This window comes from Aotus nancymaae, unplaced genomic scaffold, assembly GCF_030222135.1.
Source record: "Aotus nancymaae isolate 86718 unplaced genomic scaffold, 86718_ANA_hifiasm-v0.15.2.pri h1tg000183l, whole genome shotgun sequence".
In the NCBI taxonomy this organism is placed as follows: domain Eukaryota; kingdom Metazoa; phylum Chordata; class Mammalia; order Primates; family Aotidae; genus Aotus; species Aotus nancymaae.
Window position 1 is genome coordinate 764,573 of NW_026988598.1, and position 15,795 is coordinate 780,367.

At 36.8% G+C, this 15,795-nt stretch overlaps 1 protein-coding gene across 5 annotated transcripts in view; it reads right to left on the reverse strand.

Annotated features, from left to right (window-relative positions):
• Nucleotides 1–1,536: 1,536 nt before the first annotated feature.
• Nucleotides 1,537–15,795, reverse strand: part of LOC110568090 (ankyrin repeat domain-containing protein 62-like) — a 98,699-nt gene continuing 84,440 nt past the window's right edge. For 3 of the 5 annotated variants that reach the window (XR_010340905.1, XR_010340906.1, XR_010340904.1), the window contains 3 exons: nucleotides 9,497–9,650; nucleotides 4,460–7,487; nucleotides 1,537–3,608 (listed from right to left, as the gene is read on the reverse strand). The gene's annotated coding sequence lies outside the window, so the exon portion shown is untranslated. Of the gene's footprint in view, nucleotides 3,609–4,459; nucleotides 7,488–8,698; nucleotides 8,864–9,496; nucleotides 9,651–15,795 lie in introns of those variants that run through there. The other 2 variants (XR_010340908.1, XR_010340907.1) reach the window with 2 other exon arrangements.

Sequence of the window (15,795 nt, forward strand, 5' to 3'; positions counted from 1 at the left end):
TCTTCAGCAAAGAAGGAATACAGATGGCAAATAGGCATGTGAAAAGATGTTCCTCATCATATATCATTAGGGAAATGCAAATTAAAACCACAAGATACTACTATTCACCTATTAGAATGGTCAAAATCCAGAACACTGACAACACCAAGTGCTGACAAGGATGTGAAGCACAAGAACTCTCATTCATTGCTAGTGGAAGTGCAAAACAGTACAGCCATTTTGGAAATCCGTTTGGTGGATTCTTATCAAACTAAACCTACACTTACCATGTAATACAGCAATCATCGTCCTTGTTATGCACCCAAATGAATTGAAAATTTATGTCCCTACAAAAACCTGCACATGGTTGTTTATAGTAGCTTTATTTATAATTGCCAAAACATGGAAGCAACCAAGATGTCCTTCAGTAGGTGAATAGATAAACTGTGGCACATTCAGACAATGGGATATTATTTAGCTTCAGTGCTAAAGAGAAATGCATCAAGACATTAAAAGATATAGAGGAGACCTATGCATATTACTTAGTGAAATAATCCAGTCTGAAAAGGCTATATTCACCGTAATCTCAACTATATAACACTTTGGAAAAGGCAATATTACGGAGACAGTAAAAAGATCAGTGATTGCCGGGGGTTGTTTTGGGGTGATGAGGAGCAAAAATGGATAAATAGGTGGAGCGCAGATTATTCTAACAGTAAAACTACTCTGTGTGATACTATAATGCTGGATTCATGTCATTATACATTTGTCCAAAACAATGAATGTGCAGCACCAGGAGTGGACCCTCATCTAAACTACGGACTTTGGGTAATAATAATGTGTCATTGCACATTCATCAATTATAGCGAATATACCAACGCTGTGCATTGTGGGGAGGGGGAAGGGAGTATATGGGATATCGCCATAACTTCCTCTCAATTTTGCTGTGAACCTAAACTGTTCTAGAAAAAAAATGTTTAAAAAAAAACCAAAAAACAAAAAAACAAGTGGCAGGCCAGGTTTGGTCCAGAGACGTCATTCTTTGCTGCCCTACAGCCTACAGGGTCTCAGTGCTGGACTGAACTCATGGGAAACTACCAGGCACATACACTGCTCCCCCGAGCAGATGTCAGAGCAGTTAATGGGGGAATTACAAATCTATCTGACTTCTCCATGTTTTTCTCCAGAGACAATATCCGACTGAAGCCAGTTTACAGTCTCTCAATGAAGGGTGATGGCAGGCTTTTGGTTTTGTTTTGGTTTTTGTACTAACTTTCATGCCTCAGCGATCTGTGGCAATCCAAGCACCTATTAAAACAACTCTGCTGTTCCTGCCACCACTGAGGTTCATTCCTGATGAAATTGTGGTCCTTCAATGACCACCCAGCTGTGGGGTCTTTGCTGCTAAAGAGAAATGAGACACCATGAAACACTCAAGAGTGTGGGCAGGAAGGGAGGTCTTCAAAACCAGCAAGAAAAATAACCACTGGAGCTTCCCTTCCACAGGAAGGAGTACAAATGACTGATGAGGGGTGTGAACGCGTGGCAGGCTGAGACTAGAGGAAAAGGATCTCTGTTTAATATTTCCATGGTAAATGGTGTATAATTGTTTCAGCACAAGACAAATATAACTGAAAGGACCAAGCTTGGATTTGTTTTAACAGGCAGGTTCGTGGGGAGGAAAAACATCAGCCGAGGGTATAGAAAGGAAAAAAAAAGAAATTTATTTACAAAATATAGATAGATAGATAGATAGATAGATAGATACAATACCATCCACAGCAACACCGGCATAGGAATCAGCACGGGTAATCACAGCAACACTGGCAAAAGAATCAGCACGGGTAATTGCAACCACACTGGACTCAGCATGGGTATTCGCAAAGTCAACCTGGAAGCTTTGTTTTTCTTCTTCTCTCTCTTCTACATAACACTGGACTGTTTGTTTTATACTGTATTAGCACTAGACTATTTTTATACTGTACTAAAAAAAGACATTTATTTCTTTTATACTGTGCTAAAAAAAGTTTATTTACAGTCTATGTAAGAATATGCTGACTCCGTCTTCATTATGTAACTACATCCTTGAAGTTATTTATTAAAGAGCAGACATGGGAATTGGCCAGATTCCCGTGCCTTGTTTATTTAAGTACATCTAGGAACTTTCTGAGCTCTGAAAGCCCCCAGACAGTTCAAGGAAATGAAGATTATGAGGAGTCTGTGCAAAGCCTTATAAACAATCTAGTTAACCCTTACGTTTAGGTCCTAAGGCTTTCACAGAGGAAGTATGATCTTCATTTACACTTTATGTATATGAGTTGGACGATATATATTGGGTAGTGATAACAGAGCAACAAGAAGGCAAGCAACATATTAAAATACAACATGTTAAGAGTAGACATAAGAAATATTTGTTTCAACCAAGTAGTAGGTAATCAAGAAGTAATTTAGTTAAATAAGTTCCATCCTTCTCTATTTTGTTTAATTTCTTGCATTAATTGCTTAAGCTTGTTAATTTTATCCTGTATTTTTTGACTATTATCAGTTAAGTTAAAACAACACATGCCTTTGATTTTCTCACATCCTTGGTGATGGAATAAGTAATTAATGGCGGCTCTATTGTCTAAAATAGCTTGTCGTAAGTTGTGTTGTTTATTGTTTAATAGAGCTAATGCTTGAGAGGTTTGATTTAAAGTTTTTGCCATATTACATCCTAGGTGTTGTAACTGCCTTTGATTTATAGGCCCAAAGAAAAGTGTACCAATTACACTAGCAATCATTGCTGCTCCTTCTGCTTCCGATAGGAAGGTTACTTGATCATTACAAGTTTCTTGATCTATAGGTACAGATCGGCGGGTTCTACTACTATTATGTTTAAGCTGTACAATGCTATCCTGAGTAGGGAGAAATACAGAAATGCGTGATAAGCAACATTTAGTATTGGTTGTGACATTAGCTGGAATATAATTGTAAGTATAGCTATTACAAGTGAAAAACCATCCAGTGGGTAAGGTTACATATCCTTTAACAGATGGGTAATTTTGAGTAGTATTACACAAAAGAGTGCCAGGTATAGATTTACACTGAGTAGTACAATTAACAAAGTTTACACAAGTGTCATTAGGGGTAATAATTGTTTTAGGAGTACATAACTGCAAATAGTTTACAGGTAATGTATATGAAGATTTTCCCCAATTAGCTAAATCATCATAGGATATAGTCTTGTCAGGGAAATTTGCAAGGAAAGTCATTTCTTTAATATCTTTGGCAGGTTTACATACTGGTCGAAGACAGTTTCTCAACATATAATGGTGGTGATGGTCTTGTTCCAGGCAGAAAGAAGTAACATTTAACACCCGCGCTAGCGAGAGCCAGAAGTTTTCTTCCTGACTTGGAGATGATATCAGGGCAATGGCGAGGTGTACAGTTATCAGGATTATGAACATCTGTAAAGAAAGCTCTTTGCTGGGCCCACTTGTACATGGCGTTTGCTCCACAGTGACCTGTGTGTTCATGTATCCATTTGGCACATGTTAGATGATCTTCAGCATGGGTATTGGAATTAATTTTAGTTAAATCAACCTTTTTATTGTGTAATTTTTTAACAGAATCTGAAGAGGTGTGAGCATCTACATGAAAAACAGAAACATTAGTATATTATAAAACAATCTATATATTTTGCCATATTTCTGCTCCCCATAATGATTTGTCTCGAATTTTCCACCCATCATGTTCCCATTGTGTCTGGATCCCAATCAGCCTTAGCGGTAGCAATGACTGTATGAACCTTCTCAGCATTTACCTTTTTCTTCCTTTTACGATATTTGTACTGAGCACAATGCACTGCAGTTTTTTCAGCTACCCCCTGATATGTTTTGACCTGATCTCCCAAAACAAAGTTTTGACATTGTAACATAGACAATTTACTTTGTAAATCTGCCAACTCTTTTTCCAGCTGCAATTTTTCTTGCATAACCTTCTGTCTGCCTATATATTGCTTTCGATATGCAGATAACAAGATCCAACCTCGGTGACTTACAGCTGCTATTTCTTTTCCTTTCTCCACTGGAACCAACTCTAACGTTTCACACACCTGCATAGGGTTAGGAGATCGCAAACGACCATCCCAATTCTCACTCAATCCTGTCCCACAAACCCAAATACGAGCTACTGATGAGAAGGTGGGATCATCCCACCCTGGAATATCACAAGTTACAGCTTTAATTTCTCACTTAAAAAGAGGCATGTTGCTTTCCCTTCTCCCCGAATCCTGCCGACTATGCCAATTTGTTTCAGCACAAGACAAATATAACTGAAAAGACCAAGCTTGGATTTGTTTTAACAGGCAGGTTCGTGGGGAGGAAAAACATCAGCCGAGGGTATAGAAAGGAAAAAAAAAGAAATTTATTTACAAAATATATAGATAGATAGATAGATAGATAGATAGATAGATAGATAGATAGATAGATAGATACAATACCATCCACAGCAACACCGGCATAGGAATCAGCACGGGTAATCACAGCAACACCGGCAAAAGAATCAGCACGGGTAATTGCAACCACACCGGAATCAGCACGGGTATTCGCAAAGTCAACCTGGAAGCTTTCTGTTCTTCTTCTCTCTCTTCTTCTACATAACACTGGACTGTTTGTTTTATACTGTATTAGCACTAGACTATTTTTATACTGTACTAAAAAAAGATTTATTTCTTTTATACTGTGCTAAAAAAAGTTTATTTACAGTCTATGTAAGAATATGCTGACTCCGTCTTCATTATGTAACTACATCCTTGAAGTTATTTATTAAAGAGCAGACACGGGAATTGGCCAGATTCCCGTGCCTTGTTTCTTTAAGTACATCTGGGAACTTTCTGAGCTCTGAAAGCCCCCAGACAATTCAAGGAAATGAAGATTATGAGGAGTCTGTGCAAAGCCTTATAAACAATCTACTTAACCCTTACAATAATCCAGAGATCACTACTTCCAAAGTCAAATTTCACTAGAAAGCCAGCTTCCTGTGCAGTTATCACAGAGATCTGTGTGAGATCCTCATCATAGCTTTGTTTACAAACATAAATTTGACTTTTGCAAAGAATACAGCAAATATGAGGTTGATCTTTTGGGTTACTGAAAAATGGTTTTCTCACAAAATTTGGAAGGTCTACAGACAATGAGATAAAGGAATTTTCTGAGTGCCAGACACCCCCATGAGGATGAGTCAGGGCTCCTGGCATCCACCGAGGAAAGGCTAAGGTATCTTGCTGAGATTTCTGCAGATTCCATGTCTGGAGCTTGCTCCAGTGGCTCCTCTCCAAGTGTAAAGCCCAACTTGGACTTTATTTTACTTCTCAGTAGCCAAGTTTCTTTTTTATTTTTTTATTTCATTTTTATTTTTTAGATGGAGTCTTGCTCTGTTGCCCAGGCTGGAGTGCAGTGGCGCCATCACAGCTCACTGCAATCTCTGCCTCCATGTTCAAGTGATTCTCCTGCCTCAGACTCCCCAGTAGCTGGTATTACAGGTGCACACAAGTAATGTTAAAAAAAAAAAAAAAATACATTTTTGTATTTTTAGTAGAGACAGGGTTTCACTGTGTTGGTCAGGCTGGTCTTGAACTTCCAGCCTCAGGTGACCCACCCACTTTGGCCTCCCAAAGTGCTGGGATTACAGGCATGAGCCCTTCCAAATATAATCTCCAAACTCAATAATTACATTGCCTAGTTGGAAGGAAGCAGGCTCACATTTTTTTTTTTAATAGAGATGGTGTTCTCACTATTTTTTAAAAAAGTGCCTAAGCTGTGGCAATAAGTTGAAAATAGTGATTTTCCTGCAAAGGAGACCTGGAGAGGAAGTTTAAAATGCAAAAGATAATGTAACAGAAATAAAGGTTGCAAAAGGGGCCTCAGGTATTTTAGGACCAATGCTATGTCAGTCTGGAGATGCCTGAACAGAACTGTGTGTGCTCTATAGCTCTGAGGACTGAAAAGAGACAAAGCAAGGCCCCTAACACTTAAGATATTATAGGCACAGGAATACTGAATGACAGCTAAAGTCCCTTATCTTATATGAGGCAAAATCTGGAATTGACAATGTATATAACCACTATGTGTCACAAACTTAGATATAATTAGGTTTTTCTAATACTCTGCAGTTTTTAATGTCTATTTAAATATTTTGTCAGAGTTTTAAAGAATAATTGTACTTAAAAATAAAATGGTAATATCTCATTTAAAACTAAATGCTTAATTTATAGGCAAAAATCATCTATAATGATTCAGAGATCCAAGTAGAAGAAGATGCCTTAATTTTGATATAATTCTAAAAGAATAATTATACTATACCAAATGGAATTTATTGAATGCAGAAATGCTTTCATATTGAAATTAAAATAGGAGGCGCTTTTTAAATGTTAACCAAGGAGCGCACAGTGAAATGACTGTGTCCAACGCTGCAGATATGAAACATAAATGAGATAAAATATTGCAGAATTGAAACTGAGTTACTATTAATTATAAAGAAAATCACATTGATGAGTGCAAAAATGTCAAAATTATTTCAATGTCAAAATTGCTAAAAGTGTTAAATATGTCTATTATGCAAAAGGAAAACTGGCAGAAATATTTGTTAATTTAATTAAGTTAAACAGTACCAAGTAAGTATTGAGCTTGGAAATACAATTCGAACTTTTTTGAAACTACTAAAAGTATCACAACATATGGCAATTCTGAAAACTGCTGATGCAAAAACTTAATGTAATCAAATTACCTTTCTTTGATTTTTCTAATACCAAAAAGTCTAATCATAATTTGCAAATGTCAACTCTTCTCTGTCATCACTAGATCACTGTCTCCACTAAATACAAAATATACACCAAGTAGGTATGAAACCTATACATATTTACTATTTCTGAATAGAATAGGGTAAATCAACTGGCTACATCCTATACATTATTACTGGCATTGTGAGGTATTGTAGAAATACCTCTACTAATCCTAGAAATGTTCTGACACTTGTAGGAAAGATAGAACATCTAGCAGATTAATTTCCAAATTATACTAGAGAACTTTAAGAAGACAGATGTTATGGCTTTATACATCTCAATCTGACAATGATCAACAGTGAGAATTACACAAAATTAATTTAGGAGCACTTACGGATTGGCTTATGGTCCTGGGCATCCTTTACTTCTATACAAGTTAAGCTCGTGATTCAGTAATTATTTCCATTTTCCTGCATGGCTTTGATGCTGGTCACCTTGTAGCCCAGAAAACTCCCTTTCCCAGAAAACAGTACTTACTCTGTCTACTGATCCACATACTTCCTTTTCCTTGCAGACCTGGCCTCACAGATTGAAATATAAACTACTCACCTGATTTCCTTCTACTAATGGGAGAATGGGCTCTGGTTTGTAGTCACTACAGCCAGTGAGTGTGTAGGAAGGAGGTCTGAGATGTGGGTTTGTGATCCTGTGACTTCACTTCCCCAGAAAACTACAATTATCACTTCACCTGTAGATAGAATGGCAGTACATATTTGAAGAGTTAAAGTTATTTTCAGAAAACCAATTACCAAAAACAATGACAATGTTCTAATGTGCATCTCCAGAGACATAAAAATATTTGGGAGAGGTGATAAATTTCCACAATATCTGGAAGAAAATGGGCTCCTGAAGGAAGGAAGCAGGAAATGATGAGTCTGAGACGTGAGAGACTGAAGCAAAGCATGTGTGTCTTACTGAATTCTGTGCTTCCCTGGGTTATACATCTGCTGAAAATCTAATTTTCAGCTAATCTCCAAACTATGGAGCCAAACTGTTCTTTAAACAGATGAGATCACACAAAGAGCTTGAGAAGGAGATGTCAACAGTTTACACAGCAGAGAAGAACTTAAAGTCAAACATTAATATAAAGAATAAATAGAAAACAAATTATACAATTCAATGCAAATTAATATTTAAATGTAGATAATATGTATTCTAGGAACATATATTTTATCAACATTTACCCCATAGAGACAGAGATTCTAAACTAAATATTTATAGAAGAAACAGAACATTCACTAACGACCCCTCCTATCCATAAAAATGTACTGATTTTATGGATTCCAGAAGAAAATTCTACTCATGTACTAATGAATATACCAATAGATCCTAAAATTTTTAAAAGCTATAATTATTCTTCCCAATCATTTTTAGGAAGGATAAATTGATATAAGAACTGTTTGCATGAGCAATAGAATATCACAAAGAATTAAAAGGTATGAATATGAAAGTAACATTTTTACATATTAGAAACAATTGTGTTAACACATTAAAATATTATAGCATTATTAAGTGCCCTTTATGCCAGAAAGGCAAGTGAGATTCATTCTCAGGAAATTCTATAATACAATAAATTACATTAATTGAATTAATGAGAATGTCATGTGCTCATGTTCATAAATGCAAAACAGATAATGTCAAAATGTCACAGAAAATTATATTTCAAATAATGTAATCATTAAGAAATTAGCAGAAAATATTTTTAAACATAAAAATAGATTTGTAAAATGAAAAGTCGTGAAGTTACATGATTAGACAGGAAGAGTCAACATTATTAAGAAATCAAAAATACTTTTTTTTTTTGAGACAGGGTCTCCCCCTCTCATCCAGGATGAAGTGTAGTGGCACAATCTCAGTTCACTGCAACCTCCACCTCTTGGGTTCAAGTGATCCTCCTACCTCAGCTCCCCAAGTAGCTGGGATCACAGTTGTGCAACACCATGCCTGGCTAATTTTTTTATTTTTTGTAGAGCCAGGATTTTGCCATGTTGTCCAGGCAGGCTGGTCTCAAACTCCTGAATTCGAGTAATCCACCTGCCTCAGCCTCCCAAAGTACTGGGATTACAGACGTGACCCACCATGCCTGGCCAAGAAATAAAAAATACTTCAATAAATAGATTTTAACTCCAACATAGCTATCATCTGTTTGTATTCTAGAGATAGAAAGTTTACTCTAAAGAAGAATAAACAAATAAAAATGTCCATGAAAAGTCTGAACAGACTGTAGACTTTGAGATTAAAATTGTGTTGTGTTAATTCATAAACAGAGTGAGAGACCAATGGAATGTAAAATTCAATAGTGGACTAATATGAAATACACTGTACAACAAATGCAGCAGTGGTGAAAGAAGCCATGCAAGCTCAGTGTGTCTCCCTGGGGACTGAAGCTCACAGACATGCAGCACAGATTCTGTCTCTCACTGTGTTTGCTCCCTGCAGGTCTGATATTCCTACATGTGCAGGAAGAATACTTTGCCTTCCTGCAAGAATATTTTTAGCTAAAATCTAATGAATGTGATTCCTACTGCCTCAATACTCATTGTAACCTGTTTTCAGAGCCCATAATATGCTTCCTGGTGAGCTGAGATGTCACTGCCATTACTAAAACTTTATTACCTGCAAGTGACCCATGTCTATGTTTGTGAATTATAGAACCAGTCAGATATTATTGTAGTAATTCTGTAGTTGGTGACTTGCCTGGTGCAGGACTATATGGAGGCTTCTTTCCTTACTAGGTCTGCAGGTGAAGAGAGTCTAAATGAAGCATTCAGAGATACTGGGATGGGCCACTCCAAGGTGTTATGCTCTCAATGTATACCCCAAACTAACACAGGCACAAAGTTCCATGTCCCTTTAGAAGAAGAAAAAATATATTTGGAAAGAATAATCATCATTGGTTGTGAAACAGAAAGTCTTCAGAGCATGTGCTAAAAAACAAACAAACACTAACAGATGTTCCATGGCTGGAATAAAAGTGTCAATAGACGCTGGTGAGGCTGGATGGAAAAGGGAACACATACAGAGTTGGTGGGAATTTAAATTAGTTCAGCCAGTGTGCAAAGCAGTTGATTTCTCAAAGAACTTAAAACAAGTACCATTTGACTCAGCAGTTCCCTTACTGGTGCTGGGTATGGTGGCTCACACCTGTAATCCCAACACTTTGGGAGGCCAAGGCAGGTGGATCACCTGAGGTCAGGAGTTCAAGACCAGCCTAGCCAACATGGGAAAACCCTGTCTCTAGTATAAACATAAATATTTGCTGGGCATTGTGGAGGGGACCTGTAATCCCAGCTACTCAGAGGCAGAGGCAGGAGAATTGCTTGAACCCAGAGGAGGTTGCAGTGAGCAGAGATCATGCCACTGCACTCTAGCCTGGGAGACAGAGCAAGTCTCCATCTAAAAAAAAACAAAAGCATAATAAAAGATAAAAATTCCCATTACTGGGTACATACCCAAAAGAAAATACAACATTTTACCAAAAAGACACAATGTAAACCTGCATATGTACCCCTTCTATCTAAAATACCACTTGAAAAATATTTTAAATAAATATTTGTGAAAAATGTTATCTCACTGTAGGAATAAAGAACTTTCTAACTAACTTAAGAAGCACACAGCCAAAACTAAGGACTAGTAGCAGGGCTAAGGAAAGCCAAAAGTGTCAGCATGCTTGGCACAAGCTGATAGGTATTTGCTGAAATGACAGCTGCCCTGGGGAAATGAAAAAGTGTTATTCAGACACAATTATGGATTCTTCAATTTCTTGATTTTCCTGGGACATCTTTATCATTCTCTGACCTCCTGAGTGTGGTCAGACATCTGCCTCTTAGAGGTGACTTGTTGGCTGCAAACTGTGGCATTTATTACTGTCCTTTGCTCAAGGAAGAGGGACCTCTCTAATCCTAGAAATGTCTACATCTGATGAAAGAAATCAAGGAACTAAACAAATGAAGAGATATACCATATTCATAAACAGAAAGACTCAGTATTGTTAAGATGCCAGTTTTTCCTAATATACAGATTCAATGCAATTCCAATCAAAATGGAAGCAAATAAGTTGGAGAATATAGACAAACTAGCTCTAAAGTTTATATAACTAGGCAAGAGACCTTCAATAGCAAAGCACAATTTTGAAGAACAAAATTGGAGGACAGACTAATCAACTTCAACACTTACTATAGAGCTATGTTAATCAAGAGTGTGGTATTGATGAAAAAATAGACAAACATATTGGTGAAACAGGATAAAGTTCAGAAATAGACACATATATTCAGTTTATCTTTGAAAAGGAAATAAAGGAAACATGATGATGAAACAAATATTTTCTTTTTCAGGAAGGGGTGCTGGAAAAACTGAACATCCACATGCAAAATAATAATAATAATAATAAATCACAGACCTTACACCTTAACCGAAATTAACTCAAAATAAAGACCTAAAAATATAACAGAAAATGATAAAACTTACAGAACATGACACAGGAGAAAACAGATTATTGGGTTTGATGATGACCTTTCAAAAAAACAAGAGTTGCAGTTCATAAAAGAAGTAATTGATGAGCTAGATTTGATGAAAATGTAATTTTTCCCCCCCCCGGGGGAAGACACTAAAAAAAAAAAAAAAAAAAAAGAAAAACAAACCACGGACTGGAAGAAAATATTTGCCAAAACCTATCTGATTAAGGGCTGTCACAGAAATATATTAATATTCTTAAAACTAAACATTAAGAAACACCTTAATTAAAAAATGAGCTAACAGGCGGGAGTGGTGGCTCACATCTGCAATCCCAGCACTTTGGGAGGGTGAGGCTGGTGGATAACTTGAGGTAAGGAATTTGAGACCAGCCTGGCCAATATGATGGAACCCTGTCTCTACTAAAAATACAAAAATTAGCTGGGCATGGTGGTGCACACCTGTGATCCCAGCTATTTGGGAGGCTAAGGCAGGAAAATCACTTGAACCTGGGAGGTGGAGGTTGCAGTGATCCAAGATCGTGCTGCTGCACTCCAACCTGGGTGATGGAGCAAGACTTTGTCTAAAAATGGAGCTAAATACATTAACCGGCACATCATCAAATAAAATATACAAATGAAAAATAAGCATATGTAATGATGCTACACAAAATATTTCCTCAGGGAAATGTAACAATGACATGCCACTGCACACCTATTAGAATGACCAAAATCCCAAATACTGACACCACCAAACACTGGCAAAAATTTGGAGAGGAACTCTCATCCAATGCTTTTGGGAATGTAAAATGGTGCTGTCATTTAAAATTTTTATTTATAATTTCAACTTTTATTACAGATTAAAATATAAACATGCAGGTTTGTCACATGGGTTAAATTACATAACACTGAGGTTAGTGGTCCCAACAATCCCATCATCCAGGAAGTAGGCATAGTACCCAACAGGTGGTTCTTCAACTCAGCTGGCCCTCCATCCTTGCCTTGTCTAGTCATCCTCAATGTCTATTCCCATCTTTATGTTCATGTGTATTCAATGTTTAGCTCCCACTAGTAAGTGAGGACATGTGTATTTGGTTTTCTGTTTTTGCAGTAGTTCACTAGGATAAGTACCTCCAGTTCCATTATGTTGCTGTAAAGAACATGATTTTATTCTTTTTATGACTACATAGTATTCCATGGGGTATATGCACCACATTTTCTTCTTTATCCAGTCTACCATTGATGGGTGCTGCCATGAACATGTATATGAATGTGCTTTTAGGGTAGACTGGTTTATATTCCTTTGGGTATATGCCTAATCATGGGATTGCTGGGTCCAGTGGTAATTCTGTCTTTAAGAAATTGCCAAACTGCTTTCCACAACAGCTGAACTAACTTACATACCCACCAGCTGTGTATGTATTTCTTTTGCTCCACAGCCTGGCCAGCATGCTATTTTTTGACTTTCGAATTATAGCCATTCTGACTGGTGTGGGATGGTATCTCCTTGTGGTTTTGATTTGCATCTCTCCACTGATTAGTGGTGTTCAGCATTTTTTTGTAAGCTTGTGGGCATTATGTATATCTTCTTTTGAAAACTGTCTGTTTATGCCCTTTGTCTACTATTTAATGAGGCTGTTTTTTGCTTGTAAATTTGTTTCTTTTAGATATGGGATAATAGACATTTGTTAGCTGCACAGTTTGCAAATGTTTTCTCCCATTTGGTTGATTGTCTGTTTACCTGTTGATAGTTTATTTTGCTATTCATAGCAAACGTTCAAAAGGGAAGCTCTTTAGTTTAATTAGGTCCAATTTGTTGACTTTAGTTTTTGTTTCAATTGCTTTTGGCATCTTCATCATGAAATCTTTGCCAGGTCCTATGTCCAGAATGATACTCCCTAAGTTATCTTTGAGGGCTTTTATAGTTTCAAGTTTTACATTTAAGTCTTTAGTCATCTTTAGCTGATTGTTGTATAAGATGTAAGGAAGGGGTCAAGTTTCAATCTTTTGCATAAGTCTAGCCAGTTATTTCAGCACCATTTACTGAATGGGAATACTTTCACCATTGCTTGTTTTTGTAGATTTTGTCAAAGACCAGATTGTTGTAGGTGTGCAGCATGATTTCTGGGCTCTCTATTCTGTTCCATCCATCAATAAATCTGTTTTTGTACCAGTAACATGCCGTTTTGGTTACTGTAGCCTTGTACTATAGTCTGAATTTGGGTTATGTGATTGTATATATACCACATTTTAAAATCCACTTATCTATTGTTGGACACCTAGATTGTTTTCATATCTTAGATACTGCAAATAATACTGCAATAAACATGGGAAGGCATACATCTTTTTCATATACTGATTTTAATTTCTTTCTGTATATTCCCAGTAGTGGAATTACTGGATCACATGACAATTCTATTTTTAGCTTTCTGAGGAAACTTTTGTTTTCCAAAATGGCTGTATCAATATACAATACCAATAATGGTGGATAACAAGTCCATTTTTTCCCTCATCTTCTCCAAAACTTATCTTTCATCTATTTGCTAATTGGCTGTCAAACAGATATGAGGTGACACCTCATAGTGGTTTTTACTTTGTATTATCTCATGATTAGAGATGTTGAGCAATTTTTCATATATCTGTTAGCCATTTGTGTGTCTTCTTTGAGAAATATATATTTAGGTCTTTGCCCTTTTGAGACAGTGTCACCCAGGAGAAAGTGCAGTGCTGTGACCAAGGCTTAATGCAGACTCAACCTACCAGGATCAATCCTCCTACTTCAGCTTCCTGAGTAGCCGAGACAAGAGTAATGTGCTTCACACTTGCCATGGTGGTTTGCTGCCTCCATCCCAACATCCCTTATATTAGGTATTTTTCCCAATGTTATCCCTTCCAAATCTCCCCACCAACCCATCCCTCTGCTAGCACACCACCCAGCAACAGACCCCATTGTATAATGTTCCCCTCCCTGTGTCCTCATGTTCTCATTGTTCAACACCTGCCTATGAGTGAGAACATGCGGTGTTTGGTTTTCTGTTCTTGTGTCAGTTTGCTGAGAATGATGGTTTCCAGATTTATACATGTCCATGCAAAGGACATGAACTCATCCTTTTTTATGGCTGCATAGTATTTCATGGTGTATATGTGCCACATTTTCTTTATCCAGTCTATCATTGATGGGCATTTGGGTTGGTTCCAGGTCTTTGCTATTGTAAACAGTGCCACAATGAACATACATATGCACATGTCTTTATAATTGAACGATTTATAATCCTTTGGGTATATAATCAGTAATGAGATTGCTGGGGTATTTCTATTTCCAGATCCTTGAGGAATCACCACACTGTCTTCCACGATGGTTGAACTAATATATACTACCACCAACAGTGTAAAAGTGTTCCTATTTCTCCACATCCTCTCCAGTATTTGTTGTCTCTAGATTTTTTAATGATCGCCATTCTAACTGGCATCAAATGATATCTCAATGTGGTTTTGATTTGCATTTCTCTAATGACCAGTGATGGTGAGCATTTTTTCATGTTTACTGGCCGCATAAACATCTTCTTTTGAAAAGTGTTCATATCTTTTGCCCACTTTTTGATGGGATTGTTTGTTTTTTCTTGTAAATTTGTTTTAGTCTCTGTAGATTCTGGATGTTAGCCCTTTCTCAGATGGGTAGCTTGCAAAAGTTTTTTCCCATTCTTTTGGTTTCTGGTTCACACTAATGATTGTTTCTTTTGCTGTGCAGAAGCTCTTAAATTTGATTAGATCCCATTTGTCTATTTTGGCTTTTGTTGCCATTGCTTTTGGTGTTTTAGTCATGAAGTCCTTGCCTATGCCTATGTCCTCAATGGTATTGCCTAGGTTTTCTTCTGGGGTTTTTATGGTGTTAGGGCTTATGTTTAAACCTTTAATACATCTGGCGTTAATTTTTGTATAAGGTGTAAGGAAAGGATCCAGTTTCCGCTTTCTGCACATGGCTAGCTAGTTTTCCCAACACCATTTATTAAACAAGGAGTATTTTCAATGGAGAAAAGGCAGTCTCTTCAGCAAACAGTGTTAGAAAATCTGGATAACCACATACAGAAGAAAAAAAAATTGTCAAACATTAATTAACTGCAGATGCATCGATTTGTTTCTGTGCTATCTCTCAGAAGATAGCACAGTTGGTATGTCTGTCTTGATGCTACCGCCATGGGGTTTTGATGACTAAAGCTTTGTATTGAAATCTGGTAGTGTGATGTCTTCAGCTTTAATATTTTTGGTCAAGATTTCTGGCTATCTAGAGTTTCTGTGGTTTCTTACAATTTTTTTTCTACTTCATCAGAGTGAAATTGGAATTTTAATAGAGATTGCACTGAATCTGTAATATTGCTTTTACTATACACTTTTTTAAACAATATTAATTCTTCCAGTTCATAAGCATGAGATAGAGATAACTTTTTCTTTGTTTCTGTCACATTGAATACTTTTATCATACTATAAAACTACAAACCAATATTACTGATAAACATAGATTCAAAAATCCTCACCAAAATCGTTTGA